The sequence below is a fragment of the Euprymna scolopes genome, chromosome 8 (genome assembly GCF_053919585.1).
Source record: "Euprymna scolopes isolate OS-2025 chromosome 8, ASM5391958v1, whole genome shotgun sequence".
In the NCBI taxonomy this organism is placed as follows: domain Eukaryota; kingdom Metazoa; phylum Mollusca; class Cephalopoda; order Sepiida; family Sepiolidae; genus Euprymna; species Euprymna scolopes.
The window spans coordinates 150,798,735-150,819,011 of record NC_136489.1 but is presented as its reverse complement, the minus strand read 5'-3'; the positions used below and the strand labels follow the sequence as shown (position 1 = coordinate 150,819,011).

Sequence of the window (20,277 nt, the reverse complement as noted above, 5' to 3'; positions counted from 1 at the left end):
CATTGAAAACTGTCACTTTCAAGCATGATAGAAGGCTCCTATCGCTCTTGGGATTTGTACACAACTGGCATCTAGTAGATGTTGTGCAACTAAAAAAGAAAATCGGTTTTCACCAAACGGAAATGAAACCATGTTGTCTTTTCTAAGGTGACAATTTTATCATTCCACCCTGTACACATGTAAACGCACACGCCGCCAGCCAAAATGAACATGAGTACTCAATTGCTCGTTACCAACAAACTCCTTTCTTTCACCATGACTCTTTCGAATCCTTTAAACTCTCATTCTTCACAAAATCTTTATCTTTCATTCTTGATTAAAATTTAATTATTTTGTATGGATAGACATTTTTCCCTTTCATATTGCCTTTTGCTCCACATTTTTTCATCTGGGTTGTTATTTTCACAACGTTTCAGCCGATGTAAAGGTGCACACTGACATGACACAATGAGTAAAGGTGTTACTTAGCAGTCAGTTCTAAGTGACCGTCTTCTGGTGATTGACGGTTCAATCCTTACTACAGGCGATACTCTGTAACTAAGCATAAAATTAAAAATCCTTTAACATTTTTTGCCAATTCGTGGATGACAGAACAAGAATGTGGATTAAATAAATGATTCAGTTAGATAGATTCCGAGGGCCAATGACTCTTTATCTGAGAGTACATCTTTCAAACTCCTTGGCCTTACATTCACAGGGAACATGAGTTGGAACAATTACATTGAGAGCATTGCCAGGGCCGCTGCAAGGAAGGTGGGCTCTCTCTACCGTGCTAGAAAACTACTAACATCCTGTACTTTTATAAGGCCACCATTCGCCCATGTATGGAGTATTGCTGTCATATTTGGGCTGGTGCATCTGCTACTAATCTCTCGCTCCTTGACAAGGTTCAAAAGAGAGTCGCAAATCTGATAGGCCCTGAACTGGCATCTAAGCTTCAGCCTCTGTCCCATCGACGAAACGTTGCATCCCTCTGCCTGTTCTACAAGTATTTTAATGGTGAATGCTCTGACGAACTGCAGACACTTGTGCCCCCACGACGTGAACACCCTCGACAAACCTGACAGGCTGCTAAATCCCATCCCCACACTGTAGAGATCCCTAGATATAAAAGATCTTTCTACTCCAGTAGTTTCTTCCCCAGAACCACTAGACTTTGGAATTCCATTTCAGGTCCCTGCTTCCCCAACTGTACTGACGTGCGAAAGTTCAAGTGCAACGTGAACCGACATCTTGCTGCCCAAATCCCAACATAATACCCCAGTAGTTGTTGCCCCTGTTAGTAGCCCCCTATACCAAAGTGGCAATGTGCCTTGCTTGGGGTGAAAATGTAATAATAATAATAAAAACTTTGTAAAAATGACCACCAAAATCCGGATCGTGGGTTTTTTTGCAGAATTCAGTCTAATTTTAAAACAATAACAAAAATCTATATGATGTACGTACCCATCACAGAACAACAATGTCATATTCCAAAAATCATAAATTGATTGCGTATCTTCTTTTTTTTTTATCAAGAAAATCAAATTTTATGAAAAAGCAAGGATGATGTGTCTCGGTCCGCCATATTTAATAAATATAGGGAGAAAACTCAATTCTAACTACTGAGACAGAAATAGAGATCAAAATCAGACCTGTAATGCCTATGATTCATTATTAATCATAAAAAAATGTAAAAAAAAAAAACTGATTTCTTATCTAAACTACTTGATCGATTTATTTGATTTTTGGAAGCTGAAATTTTCATTCTATGAAGATTCGTACATCATATAAAAAATTTCTGTATTTTTATTTGTCTGAATTGGGTTGGGTTGGACAACAACAGAATAGTAGTTTGAATGCAAGTTGATTTTTAATTGACCTAATTGTAATTGCTTCATAATTTATCTCGACTAAACAAGAAAAGAAAAAAGAAACTAGATCAGTGATCTCGTTTGAAAGCAGGTTACTGAGACAATGTGACATACATCAGCAGGTTCGCCGATAAATTTAGAGAGAAAAAAAAAAAAAGAACTTAGTAGAATTAAAAGCCTGACTAACGCTCGCTTAGAAAAGACTGCTGTTGTTTCCTGCAACTGAAATCGAAAAGAAATTTTTGAGAGAAAAAAGTTGCTGACAGCTGAGGTTTGTAGTTTACATTATTATGAAGATTTTAAAATATTTTACAAATTATTATTTACAAAATGGCTGCCAAAATTATAAAGTATGAAGTCTGGTAAAATCCCTTCAAAGCGTATTGAGTTTGTATGAGAAAATAAAGGTGTACGCATTGTCGCATTACAAATGTTTCTTTTCTGGGTCAATGTCAAGTTTATTTCCAACTCCTCAAAAAACTTTAAAATGACGACTCTTATAGTGTCGTAGCCCCGACGCACGCGCGTCACCCGCAACAATAGGTTTTCGGTGGTGCTGAAAACGAATATCACATTTAAAGTTGGGGCAGATAAGTAATTTTCATATGAAGAAATTACTTTCTTAAAAAATGGGGATCACTTTCCTATATAAATTCAACGTAAAATGAGCACACACTTTCTAACCACCTAGTAATTTCTTCATTAGACAAATTTAACTGATATTCGTTTTCAGCACCCCCGAAAACCGGCGCTGTTTTTTTTTGTTTTGTTTTTTTTTTTTTTACTAAGAGATTCGTGCATTTTGTTAGAATTCGTTCATTTTGTTAGAATGCTGTCAGTAAGCTTACACGAGCGGTTTTTTTTTTTTCTCGTTTTTTTTTGGGGGGGGGGGGTATTAAATTATAGAACTTGTATAGTTTTTGAACATACAAATAATGCAAGTGCTTCTGTAGTTTAATTAACCGTTTTTCGTAAGTAACGTGCCGAAATTAACCATTAAAGCAGAAAAATTGTTTAATATTTCACAAAAAATTCTGTTTATATTAGGGGGCGGGTGGTGTTGTGGCGGCCCCTCCATCGCCCCCTAATGTAAACAGAATTTTTGTGAAATATTAAACTGCAGAAGCACCTGTTAACAACTAAAAAAGTTCTATAATGAAAACAACGAAAAACAAAGGTATATTTTTGTAAACTTACTGACAGCATAATTAGCGTCCTAAATTATGAGATGAAAAAAATGAACGAATTTCTCAGTAAAAAAAAACAGCGCCGGTTTCCGAGGGTGCTGAAGCTGAACACGAATATCAGTTAAATTTGTTTTATGATATGAAGAAATTACTAGGCTTTTTTTTTTTTTTTTTTATTACAATTTCACCCCAAACAAGGCACATTGCCACTTTGATGTAGGGAGCTACTATCAGGGACATAAGTTACAGGGGTATTATGTGTGGGGAGTTGGGCAGCAAGATGTCGGTTCACGTTACACTTGAACTTCTGCATGTCAGAATAGTTGGGGAAGCAGGAACTTGGAAGGGAATTCCAAAGTCCAGCGGTTCTCTCTTACATCTAGGGATCTCAACTGTGAAGGGGTGGGATTTTGCTGCTTGTCGGGTTTGTCAGGGGTATTTACGTCAAGGGTGTACAAGTGCTTGTAGTTCGTCAGAGCATTCGCCATTAAAATACTTGTAGAACAGGCAGACGGATGCTACATTTCGTCGATGGGACAGAGGCTGAAGCTTAGATGACAGTTCAGGACCTATTAAGTTGGCGACTCTCTTTTGAACCCTGTCTAGGAGTGAGACTAGTAGCAGATGCACCAGCCCAAATATGACAACAATATTCCATACATGGGCGAATGGTGGTCTTATAGAGTTACAGGATACTTTTGGGCGTTAGTAGTTTTCTAGCACGGTAGAGACCCTACCTTTTTCGCAGCGGTCCTGGCAATGCTCTCAATGTAATTTTTTCAACTCATGTTCCCTGTGAACGTTAGGCCAAGGAGTTTGAAAGATGTACTTTCAGATAAAGAGTCTTTGGCCATTGCTATTGGTGGTAGAGAAGGTTTCTTGTAGTTATTGAAGGAAACAAGTTTAGTCTTAGCAGCATTGAATGTAACCATCCATTTTTGTCCCCATTCCACTACAGATTGGAGGTTGTCCTCTAGTGTTTCTGCCATTTCTTTAGATATGTATTCATTTGTTTTCCTGTCGTGTTGGTTATAGAGCATGGTGTCATCAGCATATATACCCATCTCACAGACAATTTTGTCAGGGAGGTCATTTATGAATATCAGGAATAATAGAGGTCCAAGGATATACCCCTGAGGCACTCCCGCATTTATATCATATTGTTTAGATGTACGACCATCGATGACAACCTGGATTTTTCTCTTATCTAAGAAGGATTTAATTATGTTAAAGATTCTTCCAGTGATACCGTATGATCTGATTTTTCTAAGATCTTCATGCCATACCCTATCAAAAGCCTTAGATATAATTTGTTTGAGTCACCAGCTCTAGGAAGGTTGTCATCCAAGACTTGAGAGGCCCCTCTCCCCTTAGGTTTAGCTTTAGTTTTCCTTCTCCTAGACGTATGACCTGGGAAGATTTATGGGTCATCAGCACCGAGAGGCTTTGCTCTGCGCCTGGGTCCTAATCCAGGTATTTCTGCGACCCCGCGTGGGTAGTTAATGTTACTGGGTTAGTTTGTAGATGTTATATATCTACTGATAAATTACACTCCTCAAAGTGATTAAGGGACATTGCTATTTCATTGTTACTGGAGGAGGGGGGTGAGTAAAAGTTCATGCAGTGGAAGCAACTATATTTGCAACAGATGGATGGAGTTCGTATATGGTTTAATATTTTTCCTTTAAATTTAGAATTTTTGTTTTTGTCCTTATTTTTATGTTCGCTTAGGAATAGGATAACGCATTACAGAATGGTTTGATATAAAGAATTAACTAAAAATGTGATTGCTCAGGCTCTGGGTATTTTAGATGGCAGGAGGGTTAAGATGTATCTTCAATGTAGATACAAGTAATGTCATTTTTGATATGGTGTATAATACAGTACAGGTATAATTGGAAATAAAATTATAAGCTATGTTGTGTTCAGTTTGTATAATAAAGTAAATAGATATATGGGCAGATTTCCCGCAGGTGGCCAGAAAGTGGGTGCTTATTTTACATTAAATTTATATAGGAAAGTGATCCCCCACTTTTTGAAAAAGTAATTTCTTCATATCATGGAAACTACTTATCTGCCCCAAATTTAAATGTGATATTCGTTTTCAGCACCAACAAAACCCCACAAAAGTCGTCATTTTAAAGTTTTTTGAGGAGTTGGAAATAAACTTGACATTGACCCTTTTCTGTTTTTTATGTTATATATTAGTACATCAGGGGTCATTTAGAGTTAAAAGTTTATTTAATGTGCCAATCTGAACGAGAGAAAATCGTGATTAAAATGTGTATGTCTCGTGTAAATAGCTAATGAAGAATATGAAATATGGCTGACGTTCTTTACACCAGATGGGTGATCAAAAAGTCAGATCGAGCGTACCGGAAAACGAAATGAGACCAAATTGATAACTTGGAAATGTAAAATGAAAATACTTTAATGGTTAATATTTTTAAGCTAAATAATTTAAACATTTTTTATTTTGGCTGACGTATTCTGAATACTTTATTGGGCCTTTAAAAACAATTATATCATTTTTTATGCTAAAACTCATGAATAAATATCCAGAGTATTTTGCATTTATTCATACGTATTTCATAGTAAACTGCTGGATTGCCATGAAATAAAATACGGTTTTGTTTTTAAAATCTCAAAACGGTTTTCATGGTAAACAGCTGAAGATCCCTACAATAATATTAAAACTAGCGTAAATTCTTGGAGACAAAAACTGATGCAGCGATTACAAGTAATTGAGTTTCTAAAGAAGACTTGGAACTAAAATATTTTTTCATATAGTTTTGAATATTGAAAAACTCTAAGACTATATATATATATATATATATATATATATATATATATATATATGACAATTAAGCTACATAGAATATTCCGTGGTTCATTCTCCTGAGAATTCGTCAGGCTTATGCCATATATATATTTTTTATAATTGCCATTTATATTTTCATAACTTTATATATATAAAGCTGAATGTCTGTGTGTGGTCACGAATAGGCTCCTATATGGTTGACTATTTTAAAAAACTGATTACATATAATGATAGATGTATTGAGACGCAGGAATGGGCATGTTTGATCTGGCAGAACGGTGGTTCATTAAAATTGTGGGGTCTGCGTTCACGCCTGGTCCACAAAGTATGGAAAAAAAAAACGTTTACAAATGTTTTTGATATAGATGTACATAAGAATACTTTGATAAATATGTTTTAACTTAAATAGGATTGGTATAATAAAATTGTGGGGTCTGCGTTCGCGCCTGGCCTCCATAGAATGGAAATAGGCACAAACTTTAATAAAGACTTTTCATATCTATCTGCGTAAGTATACTTTGATAATTATGTTTCAGTTTGAAGAAATATGGTATAATAAAATTATGGGGTGTTCGTTCGCACATGACCTCCATAGAATGGAAATATGTCACAAAGTTTAACAAGGTTTTTTTTATATAGATCCACAGAATATTGTGATAAGTGTTTCAGTGTGAACAGGTATGGTATAATAAATTATGGAGTTTATCTATTTTATTTTTACTTTCATCATATTTTGCTTTGGTTTTGATACCCCCAAATACGAAGCTATCTCTTTACAACCCTTCCTTTTCATAACCGATCATACTTTCATAAATCAGAGTCCATTTTCTGTAGGCTGTTTTTGAACCCAGTCAACGACGGGGACTTTTGGTAGTGTATATATATAATATATATATATATATATATATATATATATATATATATATATATATATATATATGTATTAGTCTTGAAGTTGTTCAATATTCAAAACTATATGGAAAAATATTTTAGTTCCATAAGCTTGACGAATTCTCACGAGAATGAAACGTGGAATATTCTGTGTAGCTTAATTGCCATATATATTTTCATAATTGCCTGACGGATTCTCACGAGAATAGAATGCAGAATATTCTGTGTAGCTTAATTGCCATATATATTTTCATAACTTACTACCTAGCTCTACCTATGTATTGAGCACTGTCGAAGTAAATACTGAAAAATTTACGCATAAAATTATATGTCTGTATATTAATTTATGTGATTAAATGAAGTAATCATACATGTATGTGTATGACTTGAAACTTCAAAATGGCATAATAAAAGAAAGCATAAAAGGTAATTGTGACTTCTTTCCCGATTTTCAGATTTTGTAAACATGCCCCTATGCATTTTCTTTTCTTTTAATGAATTGATAGGTGCTATTTCTTTTGAGGAGTTAAGGGCAAAATAGATTCATTGATTTATATAATAATTAGATAAATGATTTTGCACTACAAAACAGGTGCTGCCAAGAATTGTGAATGTCAACATACTTAAAAGAATATTACTCAATGTCTTGTAAAGTTGGAATATAAACTTTTGTTATTTATTTGTTATATATATATATATATATATATATATATATATATATATATATATATATATATAGAGAGAGAGAGAGAGAGAGTTCAACGTGGTCAACGGCCAACTAGCACCATGTATATTTGTGTGTGTGTATATGTGTATTGGGGTAGAGAGGGCTCCCGTAAACCATGGTGAAGGCAACCTTTCTAGAAGCAAATCTCTGATTTAAAAAACCATAAAGCGGAAGACCAGTACCCGCATTAAGCTGGTCTGCAGTTTAATTTGTTGCTGGCTATCTTGCTCTTGCTTGTTGCTGGATCTCAACATTTTGAACCGAGAGAGAGACTTAGCTGTCGTACAAAGCTAAGACTCTGTAACATGTATCTCAGACATTTGGGCTCATGGATTTTAAATGTCTGAGGGAGTGGCACTTGTCTGACAAGACGTTGCAATCATCATATATATATATATATATTATATAGTCTTGAAAGTTTTTCAACATTTAAAACTGTGAAAAAAGAAACTATTAATCTTAGTGGAAAAGTCTTTTGTTTGTAACTGCCAACACCATTCCATTTTAGTATACTTTTCAAATAGTCATAATAATAAATGCATTGCCTAGCATTGAATGCTAGCAAAAGGGATAGACAATTTCTATTCAAATCAAGTTGATGACCAATTTCTTTCTAATTCTCTCTCATGTGATCTTGATCATGTGGTCCAATGGGGGAAGAGGTGGCTGGTTACTTTTAATACATCTAAAACCAAGCTTCTATCTTTCCATCATCAACACTCTGATTCCCGTCTTGCATCAATTGAAATGAATGGCTCTCATCTCGTCTTGGAGAGGCTACATGTTTTGACAAGCTTCTAGGTCTGACCTTTACTCCTGATCTGAAATGTACATCAAATCCGTTGCCAAGGATGCTGGAAAAATGGTGGGATCGTTTTACTGCTCCAGTAGATATCTCACTGCTGATGCAATTCTCTACCTGTATAAGAGCCATGTCTAAGGATGGAGTTCTGTTGCCACATCTGGGCAGGAGCTGCTAGAAACACCTTATCCTGCCTTGATAGAGTTCAGAGTGGACTCCGTAGCCTTTTATCTTTTTTTTTTTTTTTTTTTTTTTACACAGTGATCACCACTTATCAAGGCCCGGAAGCCACTCAGGGATAAGGGTTATTGCAAGTACATTACGTTAGTGAGGAGATTTGATGAAGTGTTTAATTAGGGGGGGGCGGTTCATTAGGAATTTGTTAACATTAGACTTGAAGACATCCAAGTTGTAGTCCGGAGGGAAGCAGGCAGACGGAACAGAGTTCCACAGGCGTGCAGTTCTAAGAAAGAAGCTTTGTTCATGAAATCCGCGTATCTTCCCTGCAACCTCTTTCCCACAGAAGAGACGTGACGAACCTGTTTCTGCTTTATCGTGATTTTCATGGAAGTGCTCATCTGAGCTCCAATCTGTGGTTCCCCCCTCGTCTAGCTGAAGCCATTCTCAATAATTTCCCCTACTCTTTATCTATGCCTAAACCTAAACATAGATTCCATGAACAAAGCTTCTTTCTTAGAACTCCATGCCTGTGGAACTCTGAGTTTGTCAGAGCACATTCCATTAAAATACTTGTAAAACAGGCATAAAAATGCAACATTTTGGTGATAGGACAGTGGTTGCAGCCTGGTGTTAATGCAGGATATATTAGATTGGTGCTTCTTTTTTGAACGCAGTCTCAGATTGAGAGATTAGTGGCAGATGGACCAACCCAGATGTGGCAACAATACTCCATGCATGGTGGCTTTGCAGAGGTTCAGGATACTCTCATGTGAGTAATCTTCTAGCACGATAGAGGGAACCCATCTTCTTTGCAGCAGCTTTTGCGATGTCCTCAATGTATTTATTCCAATTCATATTTCTTGTGAATGTTAAGCCAAGGAGTTTAAAGGAAGAACTCTCAGTTATTAGTAATGCTTGCTGGGAAGTCTATTATATAAATCTCACCTGCCTGTTTAAATGTATGTATGTATATTTGTATGTCTGCCTAAAACTTTCGACAGAGGCGGCGGATTTTCACGAGATTGGTATCGTTTTGAAGCTCAACCTTTCAGATGACAAATATCGAAAAATTGGCTGAAAACATTAATTTCTTCGCCTTCAACTGGGCACTTTTCTGCAAGGAGGGGTCACCTTTTTCGCCGATATTTTCGAAAGTCATCTCTTTTCGATTGACTAGGCTTAATTTGAACCTACGTCACCTACATACGTACATACATACATACATACATTTAAACAGACAGGTGAGATTTATATTATAGAAGATTATGCCATCCTCAAGTTTTATATCCAAATAAAGAAATGTTCCAGTGTGTTCACAATTTAATTATAACTCCCCTGGATACATCAAATGTTTAGTGTTTTCAAACTCGTCTTTTGATGATTCTTCTGGATTAGTATGGTGACACGTTTGTTTTTTTTTTTTTTTGTTTTTTATGTCTCATTTGTAAGATAGTCTTATTCAAAATTTTTGGCCAGTTTTGTAATGGAGGTTGGTTTAGTAGCCCGTTGTTATGAGTCAGTGCTCACAATAGTGGCTCGATGTTGATGGTCAGTTTCTGAGAGATCTTTACCTCCTGCTCCTCTGGGCAGATACAGCCTTGGTAGACACTGGTTTTTGTACAATACTCTGTAAAGTGAACATTTTTCTCATTTTAGTGTCTAATCTGTTAATGTTCGTTTGTGGCCAGTCAGTGATGTCAAAGCTGTGTGTTATCACTGGCATAGCTAGTTAGTTAATGACACTTTGCTAACTTACTGTGTTTACTCTGTTTGAGAGTCATGCAAGGTGGAATAAATGTTCACATACAAAACAAGAAAAACATTTTTATCTTAAAATCATAATTTATTATACCATTTTTTTTAAAATTCTAATTCATTCCAAAACAGGTAAATTTCCACTGATGTAAGGGGCTACTGTGAATTAGAGACCATAGGGACACTCTTAAGTAGGTGTTATGTGGCTGTTATGCTCAAACCGTGTTTGTTAAAGTTCAAACGTCTTTCAGACCCCCACACTGTCTGGTACTGCTGCAAAGGAACAAACAAACAAAAATGAATAAACCGACTTGGCTTTTTTTTTTGTTTTAGCAAAAGATATTTATTACCATTACTTTCTATTTCTTTTTTTTTTATTCTAACTATTAATTTCATCTGTCATGAGATTAATAACACCCTGCCGTCTCAACACCAGCTTAAAAGTCTCTTGCCACCACCATGGGGCCACATGTCCATCTCACTCGATACATGTTTTTCTTTCTGCTCCTCACCACGTGATGCATTTTTCTCCCCTTATTTTTCTTCAGATACAAGCCCCCACACACTTGCCAATATGCATACACACTTAAATGGCTGCTGCTGCTAATACCTTCACTAGCCATCCATCTATCGGCTGCTACTGATATCTTTACACATGGTCATACACGCTTTGTAACATAGGAAGTTGAGCAGTGAGATGTCTCTTCATATTACATTTAAATTTCCACATGTCAGTACAATCAGGAATGCAAGAAACAGGGAGTGAATTCCAAAGTCTAGCTATTCGATGGAAGAAACCATTAGAATAGAAATCTAAGGGATGCAATAGTGAAGGGGCATAATTTTGCTTCTTGTTGAGTTAAGTGGGTGTATTTACGTCGAGGAAACACAAGTATTGCAATTGATCAGAGCACATCCCATTAAAGTACTTATAAAACAAGCATATCATATTCTTTTAAAAGTTAAGTCTTGACAGTTTTATTCAAAACTATCCCTATTACCTTTGCAAATCACCTAAAATTAATACCTTTATACTAGACTTTTAAGAATGTTAAAAACGGACAAAATTTATAGCCTATTGACTTAGAATGAGTACCATATATTTCGGCGTATAAGATGACCCTTAAATTAAAAAATCATCTTTAAAAACCACTATTTCATAAGATACCGGGTGTTGCAATCTGTAACCTAGGCTAAACAAACATGGTTTCGTGATTTAACAGTCATCTTATACAACCGATATATGATAAATTTATTAAAGTTTGCTCCAATTTGGTACCTTGTCTTATCTGACGGTCGCCTTATACGCCAAAATATATGGTAATTTATGCCCAATTGAAGGTTGAATATGATAAAATTTGTGTTCATTTTTGCATTAAATACTAATCCCTGTTAATCAATATTGATTCCTAACTGTGCATCAAACATACCATCATACTTAGTTCATAACAAAGGTTCATACAAAATTTCAGTCAGATTTTCCCAGTAGTTTCCAAGAAAAAGTGGAACTTAAGTACTAATCCCTACTGGTTCCTATTAATCTCCAACTGTGTATCGAACAGATACCATAATACTTAGTTCTAGCTGAATCCACTATTGAAAACTTTCCTCACTCTTTATCTATGCCTAAATCAAAACATAGATTCCATGAACAAAGCTTCTTTCTTAGAACTGCACGCCTGTGGAACTCTGTTCCGTCTGGCTGCTTCTCATCTGACTATAACCTGGATGTCTTCAAGTCTAACTTAAACAAATTCCTGATGAACCGCCCCCTTAAGTAGACACTTTATTAAATCTCCACACTAACGTACTGTACTTACAATAACCCTTATCCCTGAGTGGCTTCCGGGCCTTGATAAGTGGTGACCATCTTGTAAAAAAAAAAAAAAGAAAGAAAATGTTTGCTGCGCCTTATAACAAAGTTCCATATAAAATTCCAGCCACACAGACAAAGAGAAATAAAATATAGATTCTCCCTTTTAGCTTATTCATATTAATGACATTATCTTTTAAATGATTGCAAGATGAGTCCTAATTCTTGCCCGAATACTGACCTCCTGTTTATTGCCATCTACCCTCCTAATAGTTTCTCTACCACCTCACCTATCTTAGTCCTAAAACTCATAATCTAATTCACACCTTCCCTGCCTCTCACTCCTAGCCTGTACTCTTTATCAAATTTATGTATATATATATATATTAGGCACCGCCAAAACTGGGGGGGCAGGTCAGTACTTTTTGACGGACCGTCTTTTTAAAAATCTACCAAAAATCAGGTAATTATCCGATCAATACGAAATTTTCAGCGATTATTAGGAGAAGAATGAACTTTATAACAGTGTACTTATTTTTCATAAACGATATTTATATATATATTTTTTTTTGCTTACAAAACCCCCCCTTGTTTTGAAGTGGGAACAAATATGCTTAAAATAATCATCTGAAACTGAACAAAACATATTGTGTTGTTGTAAGGGACAGAATTATAGATTTAAAAAAAAAAAAAAAAAAAAATTGTTTGCATACCTTATTTTGACGTCTGAATATCAGAACTTCGATTGTGTTTAATTATCCCGCTTTTGAGTTTTGAAGTGTGAAATTCGGTGAATATGTTAAGTAAAATAATTAATTTAAGTTAAGCAAAACAAAAAAAAATTTTTTTTTATATTTATACGAAAAAAGCCATTTTAAAATTTTTGATAAATAAATTAACAATTTTTTTTTAGCGAGCCGAATAATGCATGACCATTATTAAACAGAGCATGCTTTGAATAATCGATACAAAAAAAAAAAATTCGATAAATATTGTGCCCTTTGTGTTAAAAATAGCATCATTTTTTTCGATCTCGTTTGAAAACGTTTGCCGCCTTTCGACTACGGTGGACCAAACGCGCTGAAATAATTTTTTTTTATTCTGCTTTAAATTGCCCCCTCCCCCCATTTTGGGGAGCCTGGCCCCCACACACATACACATTAAAAACCAAACTCATACAAATGGTCACCCATCTGGTACTGGCCAGCCTCAGCTTAATAATATATTGAAATTTTCGTCACTGAAAAATAAGTTTTTTTGGCCTGTTTAGTCTTCCATAGTTTTCGTCTCATCGAAAGAAAACGTAAACAGAGTCGATCTGAACTCTTCGGCGACGCGAAATATCTGGTTACATATATGAATAAGTGGAATTATTTGAAATTCAGGTACTTATATTATAATATTTTTGCATATTCTCTTAGAAAATCATCCTAAATCTTAGTTAGACAATAAATGAATAAATAAATTATTTCAAAAACCCTTTTTTTTTAAATATTTAAGTACGTTTTTTGTGCAAGACAAAAAATAACAATTGTTAACTTTTTGGGAAAATTTAACATTTAAAATTGAATTAAAAATAGTAGAAAAAGTTTTACATTATTCTGTTTTCTATATGATAAAATTCAGGGTTTTATCTTTCTGGAAAAAAAAAAGTTACTCAGAAATAATGGATTTTAATAAATGTAATTTAGTTTTAAAAAACAACAACAACTTGATTTTGCGGCCATTTTTGGCGGTGCCTAATATATATATATATACATATATATATATATATATATATATATATATATATATATATATAATTATTTACTATAATAATTAAATACCTACAAACACTAGTGTTTCATCCTTTCGGGAATCATCAGTGCATGATGTCACAATTAACACCAGTCGATAGATCCGAACCCGACGACACAAGCCATCTCTGGCTTGATTAGCAAGGACCGTATAGAGATATGTGGTAAAAAAACAAGGATAAAAAGTGCTCAATATGTTAGTAGAACCAAATATGTTTTTAATTATGACAACCTCAAGTGCATTAACTTAATTCATTGAAAATTGTTTCAATAGACAGGATAAAAATTATCCGTCAATATCGTCAGATGATTCAAGTTTTAACTTGAATCATCTGACGATATTGAAGATTAAAATTATCCGTCTATATCGTCAGATGATTCAAGTTTTAACTTGAATCATCTGACGATATTGACGGATAATTTTTATCCTGTCTATTGAAACAATTTTCAATGAATTAAGTTAATGCAATTGAGGTTGTCATAATTAAAAAAATTATATATATACTAGCAGTTCAGTGCGGCTTTGCTTGGGCCCTATGTACTGTTCATAACTTTGTGTGCATATGTATATGTATATATTAAAACGTTTGACTCATGTCCAGGTAACCTACATCTAAAATTTCAAGTGTTTAGACCCAAAATTGATGGACGAGTTTGGTAGATTTTGCAAAGTCAACTCTTTCAACTTTGACCTGTTGGTAGTCAAATTTTTGCTCAAAAACTGATTAAAAAGCTTGCTGCATGTCAGAATACCCTTTATGTAAAATTTCAAATGTTTAGATCCAAATTTGGCTGAATAGTTTGCTAGAGACCGTAAAGGTAAAATCTTTTGAACTTTGACCCCTTAGTAGCCAAATTTTCGGCCATTAACCGATTACATATCTTGCCTTATGTCTGAATACACTTTATGTAAAATTTCAAATGTTTAGACTGAGTAATTTGGTAGAGACCGCATTGGTGAAATTTGTTTAATATGACCCCAATTTTGACTCCTTAACATTTATTGTTTTGAGCTCAAATCAAATTAAAAAGTTTGATCCATATCAAAGTAACTTAGATCTAAAATTTCAAGTGTTTAGACCCAAAATTGGCAAAGGAGTTTGATAGAGTTTTTAATGGTCAAATCGTTGAACTTGAACCCCTTAACAGCAAAATTTCTGTCCAAAAAGATTAAAAAGATTTTCTCAACTCTCAATACCCCTTTGTCAAATCTCGAGTCTGTAGACTGAAAATTGACAGAGTAGTTTGGTAGGGAAATGTACACACACAGACAATTTCACTTTAATATATATATATATATATATATATACTAGCATTTCATCCCGGCATTGCCCAGGTCTTTGGCTGTGTGTGTTGAGCAAAAAAAAAAAAATGGTAGTAGAAAGGCAGGCTCGAACCCGTACCGTGAAGGACGAAAAGAATGGGGAAAAAAAACCTGACGTCTTTGTCGTTACGACCATCGCCAAACCGGAAGTGACATAGGTTTAAATTAAGGCTAGACAATAGAAAGGAGAGGATGACTTTCAAAAATATCAGCGAAAAAACGACCCCCCCCCCGTGTAGAAAAGTGCCCAGTTGAAGGTGAAGATATTAATGTTTTTAGCCAATTTTTCGATATTTGTCGTCTGAAAGGTCGAACTTCAAAACGATACTGATCTTGTAAAAATCCGTCGCCTCTGTCGAAAGTTTTAGGCACATATGCAAACATACGTACATGCATGCATACATACATACATACATTTATATATTGGTAACTAAAAATTTTCGACCCAAACCGATTAAAAAGCTTGCCCTATCTCTAAATACCCTTTATGTAAAATTTCAAATGTTTAGACCAGAAATTGTCTGAGTAATTTGGTAGAAACCACAGAGGTCAAATTTGGTAGAGTTATCAAAGGTCAAATCGTTGAACTTTGACCCCTTAATAGCCAAATTTCTGGCCGAAAATGAATTACAGATTTTCCTAAATCTCAGTACCCTGTATATCAAATTTCGAGTCTGTAGACTTAAAATTGAGTTATTGCGTAGGGAAATGTACACACACACACACACGCACGCATGCACACACACGCAGACGCGTTCACTTATATATATATTTTTACTCATTTTCACCTCAGTCAAGGTATATCGCCATCTGGGCTACACTACATGCCTAAGAAAGAGTAACAAGATGGTGGTTTACATTACAGTTGAACTTCTGCATATCAGTACAGTCAGGGAAGCAGGTAACAGGAAGGGAATTCCAAAGTCTAGCTGTTCGAGGGAAGAAGCTATTAGAGTAGAAAGCTTTCTGGCATTTAGGGACCTCAACAGACGTGATTTTGTTGCTAAGCGGGTTTGTCAGAAATATGTACGTCGAGGGGGCACAAGTGCAATGAGTTCATCAGAGCACATTCCATCAAAATATTTGTAAAACAGACACCGGGATGCAACATTGCTGCGATGGAACAAGGGTTGGAGCTTAGTTGACAAAGCAGGACCTGTTAGATTGGAGACCCTTTTTTTGGACCCTATCCAAGAGCAAATTATAAATTACTGAGTATTACATTTTAGACATCATACCATAGAATTAAGTACAAACTGTTTTAATGTTGTTATGATTAGGATAAATAAAAATAAACTTTCACATTTATTAATTTAGGGCACATAAAAAACATAATGGCAAGTTGCAATGTCTACGTGAAATACCATAATGAAAATTGGCAAAAAAAAATATATAGTCGCCATCTTTATAAACAAAAAGGAATATTCTAGCTAAGGGGTAACTTCTCTTAATAATTTTCTAGTTTAAAAAGCAATGTTGATTTCCTTCAGTTATAGTTCTTCCTGAGCTTGCCTCTTACTGGGATTGTTTAGAGAGTGACTATATTTTTCGACATTTTAATTTCTGAATTGGTATGATGTATAGTTTTAATGGTTTTTTTTTTTTTTTTTTTTTTTTTTTTTTTTAGTAAAACGTGGTTTAAGTAAAAACTATATAAGTTCATTATAAGTAATATTGTTACTGATTTCACTCTAAATAATTTACGTGACTGAAATAGGAATTAACCCCAAGTGAAAGTAAAATACCTTTTAGTTTTTTCCTAAAGAGTAGGATTTGTTTGTTTGTTGTTTTTTTTTTTTTTTTTTTTTTTTTAGGGGAAGGGCATAAATATCAATAACAAGATTTATAAGTGACAGAAAATTATAAATTCAAAACAAATATACTATTTAAACAGAAGAATTCAATTTCATTGATTTGTATTTTTTTTTTTTAAAAGACAGTTTTATTTCAAACTGTGTATTTTATATATTTTTTTCCTCTTTTATCTCAAATAAAAACATGTCCTCCAAAAACAATGAAAAGGAAAATATATCGTCGCTAGAGAAGGAAAGAGTAAGGAGAGCGAGTGAGAATGATGCAAAATTTCATTTGTTGTTGTTTTTAAAAGTGACGAGAGCGAGAGAGCGGGGGTCACTTCCCTTCTCTGTAAATTATGATGCTTGATCGACATATCTTTCTAGCTAGTTAAGACATATTAATTTCATTTAAATTATCTCTCTTAATTTTATTTATATTATCCCCCTTGAAATTTTAAAGGTTTTCTGTAATTTATTATTTTTAATTAAATTACTTCAATTAATTACTGCTAATATTAACGAAACTATTGCAGAAATAGAAGGAAAATAACACAATAAAATTACAAATGAATAACAGTAATCCATTATAGACATTTAAGGAAGTTAGGCCAATTAAACAGACATTTGAATAGGTTTTTCTACACCTATTTCAAAATAATCGATTAAAGGGCAATAACCCGTTCTTAATGATACTATAGAAGTGATAACTGAGAAACGCTTTTGCATTTATTAATTTAAATTATTAATTGCTGAGAGATTTATAAAACGAGGCCAAAAGTGACTCTATTTGACGATCACATATGTTAACATACTCAACATCAGCGTGCAAAGTATTTTTTTGCAGGAACTCTCTCAGGAATACATAGACAAAGAAGGTTCCTTGGACTGGCTCAAAAGGGGAACCCTCCACCACGATCAGGAAAGGATCATAATGGTTGCTCAAGACCAGGGATTGATGACCAATGCATTCAAGAAGATGGCAGGGATCAGTAATGACAATAAATGCAGGTTCTGCCATACAGAATTGGAAAGTGTTAGTCATCTGATATCAAGTTGCAAGGTTCTTCTAGGGGACGGCTACTATACAACGAGACATGATGGAGTATGTAAGTACCTCTACTGGACCATCTTTAAAAAATTAAACATCCGGTGTAGCAGCAAGTCCTGGGAACATCAACCTGAAAGAACAGTTGGAAATGACATATACCATTACGACCATGTAATCCCTACAGCCACCTACCTTGAAAATGCTGCTGTGAAACCTGACATAGTTTTATGGAATAATAAGTCAGAGTTGCAACCTTGATTGAAGTGAGTGTTCCTAATGATGGCGGTCTGGACAGAGTTGAAAGAGAGAAACAGACCAAATACCAAGGTCTCATGTATGATATGAAAAGAAACTAGAATCTTAAGGAGATATCAATCATAACAGTTATCATATGTGCCACAGGGCTTATGAAGAAGAACCTGAAGTCCTACCTAACTAATATTCCTGGTGAACGAAGTACAAAATGGATCCAGACAATTGCACTTAAGAGAACAGCGAGGATACTAAAAAGAGCTCTCGGTTGGTTTCAATAAAAAGCAGGGCAATGTTGGCAGCTGGTTTGGCTGTCCCATACCCAGCATTACAATCTTTAAAGAAAGAAAATTTTAAAAAAAAAAAAGGTATTGTTTGTTGTGTACGTCATGGCACATCATAAGAAATAGACAGTGTCAGTTGTATTTTCAAAAAACAAAAATAGATTGTAAAAAAAATTAAATTTAAAAAATGTTTAAAACGGGTGTATTTTCAATTTAATAAAATACACTTAAAATAAAAAACAAAGAAAAGTTTCCTACAGTATTTTCCTGGCAAAAAGTACTCCTTTTTAATTGCACATGACCAAATGTAAAATAGTTCTTTATCGTTCGGAAAATAAAATACAGTCACTTTTAGAGCAGTTTTTTTTATTCTCTGAGAATTGAAACAGAAAATGGGTCATAATAATTGACTATTGCCTAATCGTGCCCATTGTACTTTATTCTATGACATCAGCAGGTTATATGACTTATGGAATGGCCTTCTATTTATGTAGGCTACATTCGAGTTGGTTAATATGTGTGATCACCACATACATATCCTATATTTCTCATGAGTTTGTATGTAGCTATGTAGGGGTACCTGGGGCAAAATGAGACAGCAGGGTAAAACGAGACACCACAGATAACTGAAATAGAGAGAGAGAGGAGTCTCTTTCGTGAGGGGTCTGATTACCAATGTCTACCATTGTTTTATTCAGCCCCGTACATCAAAAAGGGGTAAGTATTCAAAATTTATCTATTTTGATCCGTGACGAACTGTACTCTGAGAGTGCAGAAAGCTGGATAGCCTGTCAAGGGGACTGTAGGAAATGGGCACACTACGGCTGTGCAGGTCTAGACGAATGCAACAAGACCCGAATCTTCATTTGTGAGCTCTGTGAAGACTGATTTATTCAGACCAAAATCCGTCTCGTTTTGCCCCAAACATGGGGCAAAACGGGACAATACAGTTAGCTGAATAAATCATCTGTATTTCTTTTGAAAATAATTTCTCATCTTTCTTTTGTTGTGGCATTGTTTTCCAATACTTTGAATGTTCAGTACACAGAATATGGTTTATATGTCAATGCTACCTTTGACTTAAGTATCTCGTTTTGCCCCAGGTTCCCCCTAAGCTAATGTACGTGATTGCATATAACAAAATCCTACCCTTTCAGTGTAGAAGACCCTAGATACTGGAAAGCTTCTACTCTAATAGCTTCTGTAACACTAATTCTAACCCCGAGTGACATCAGATTGCCTTGCTGGCAAATTGGGACTCCAGATGTCTCAAATTCTTGAAATTATCAGAAAAGTAAAATCTTTCAATATTAAGTGAAGATGACAATTTTTGGAGCAGGTATCAACAAGAATGCCACCAAATCTGTTTTTTATTGAAAAAGAATTTGAAAGAAGCTTTGTTTTTCTTTGTTAGTATAATCTCGATAACAAAATTAAGAAAGCAGAAAAGGTTGTCATATTTTTGTTGGATTGGGGGTTAGGGGGGAGAGGACTTCCTATGTAGTTTGACAAGAGAGTTCTTTGAAACGAGGTAGAGAGAAAGAGAATTAAAAGAGATATAAGGGGAGAGAGAGGACTTTGAGAGAAAGAAAAAAATGAAAAAGTAGGAAAAGAGAAGGGAGGGAAGACAAAGTAAGAAAAAAGAGAGGAGGAAGTGCTAATCTCAGAGAAATGGGGGGCAGAATGGATGGTTTTCATAAAAACCGTTTTAGCTAGACAGCACATGTTGGCTTTTTTTTTTTTTTTTT

General features: G+C 34.7%; 1 protein-coding gene across 1 annotated transcript in view; it reads left to right on the top strand.

The window, feature by feature from the left end:
- Window positions 1-1,778: 1,778 nt before the first annotated feature.
- The window catches only part of LOC145283836 (enoyl-[acyl-carrier-protein] reductase [NADPH] FabL-like), a 63,172-nt gene continuing 44,673 nt past the window's right edge, over window positions 1,779-20,277 (top strand). The window contains exon 1 of the mRNA XM_080132932.1: window positions 1,779-2,124. The gene's annotated coding sequence lies outside the window, so the exon portion shown is untranslated. The remainder of the gene's footprint in view (window positions 2,125-20,277) is intronic.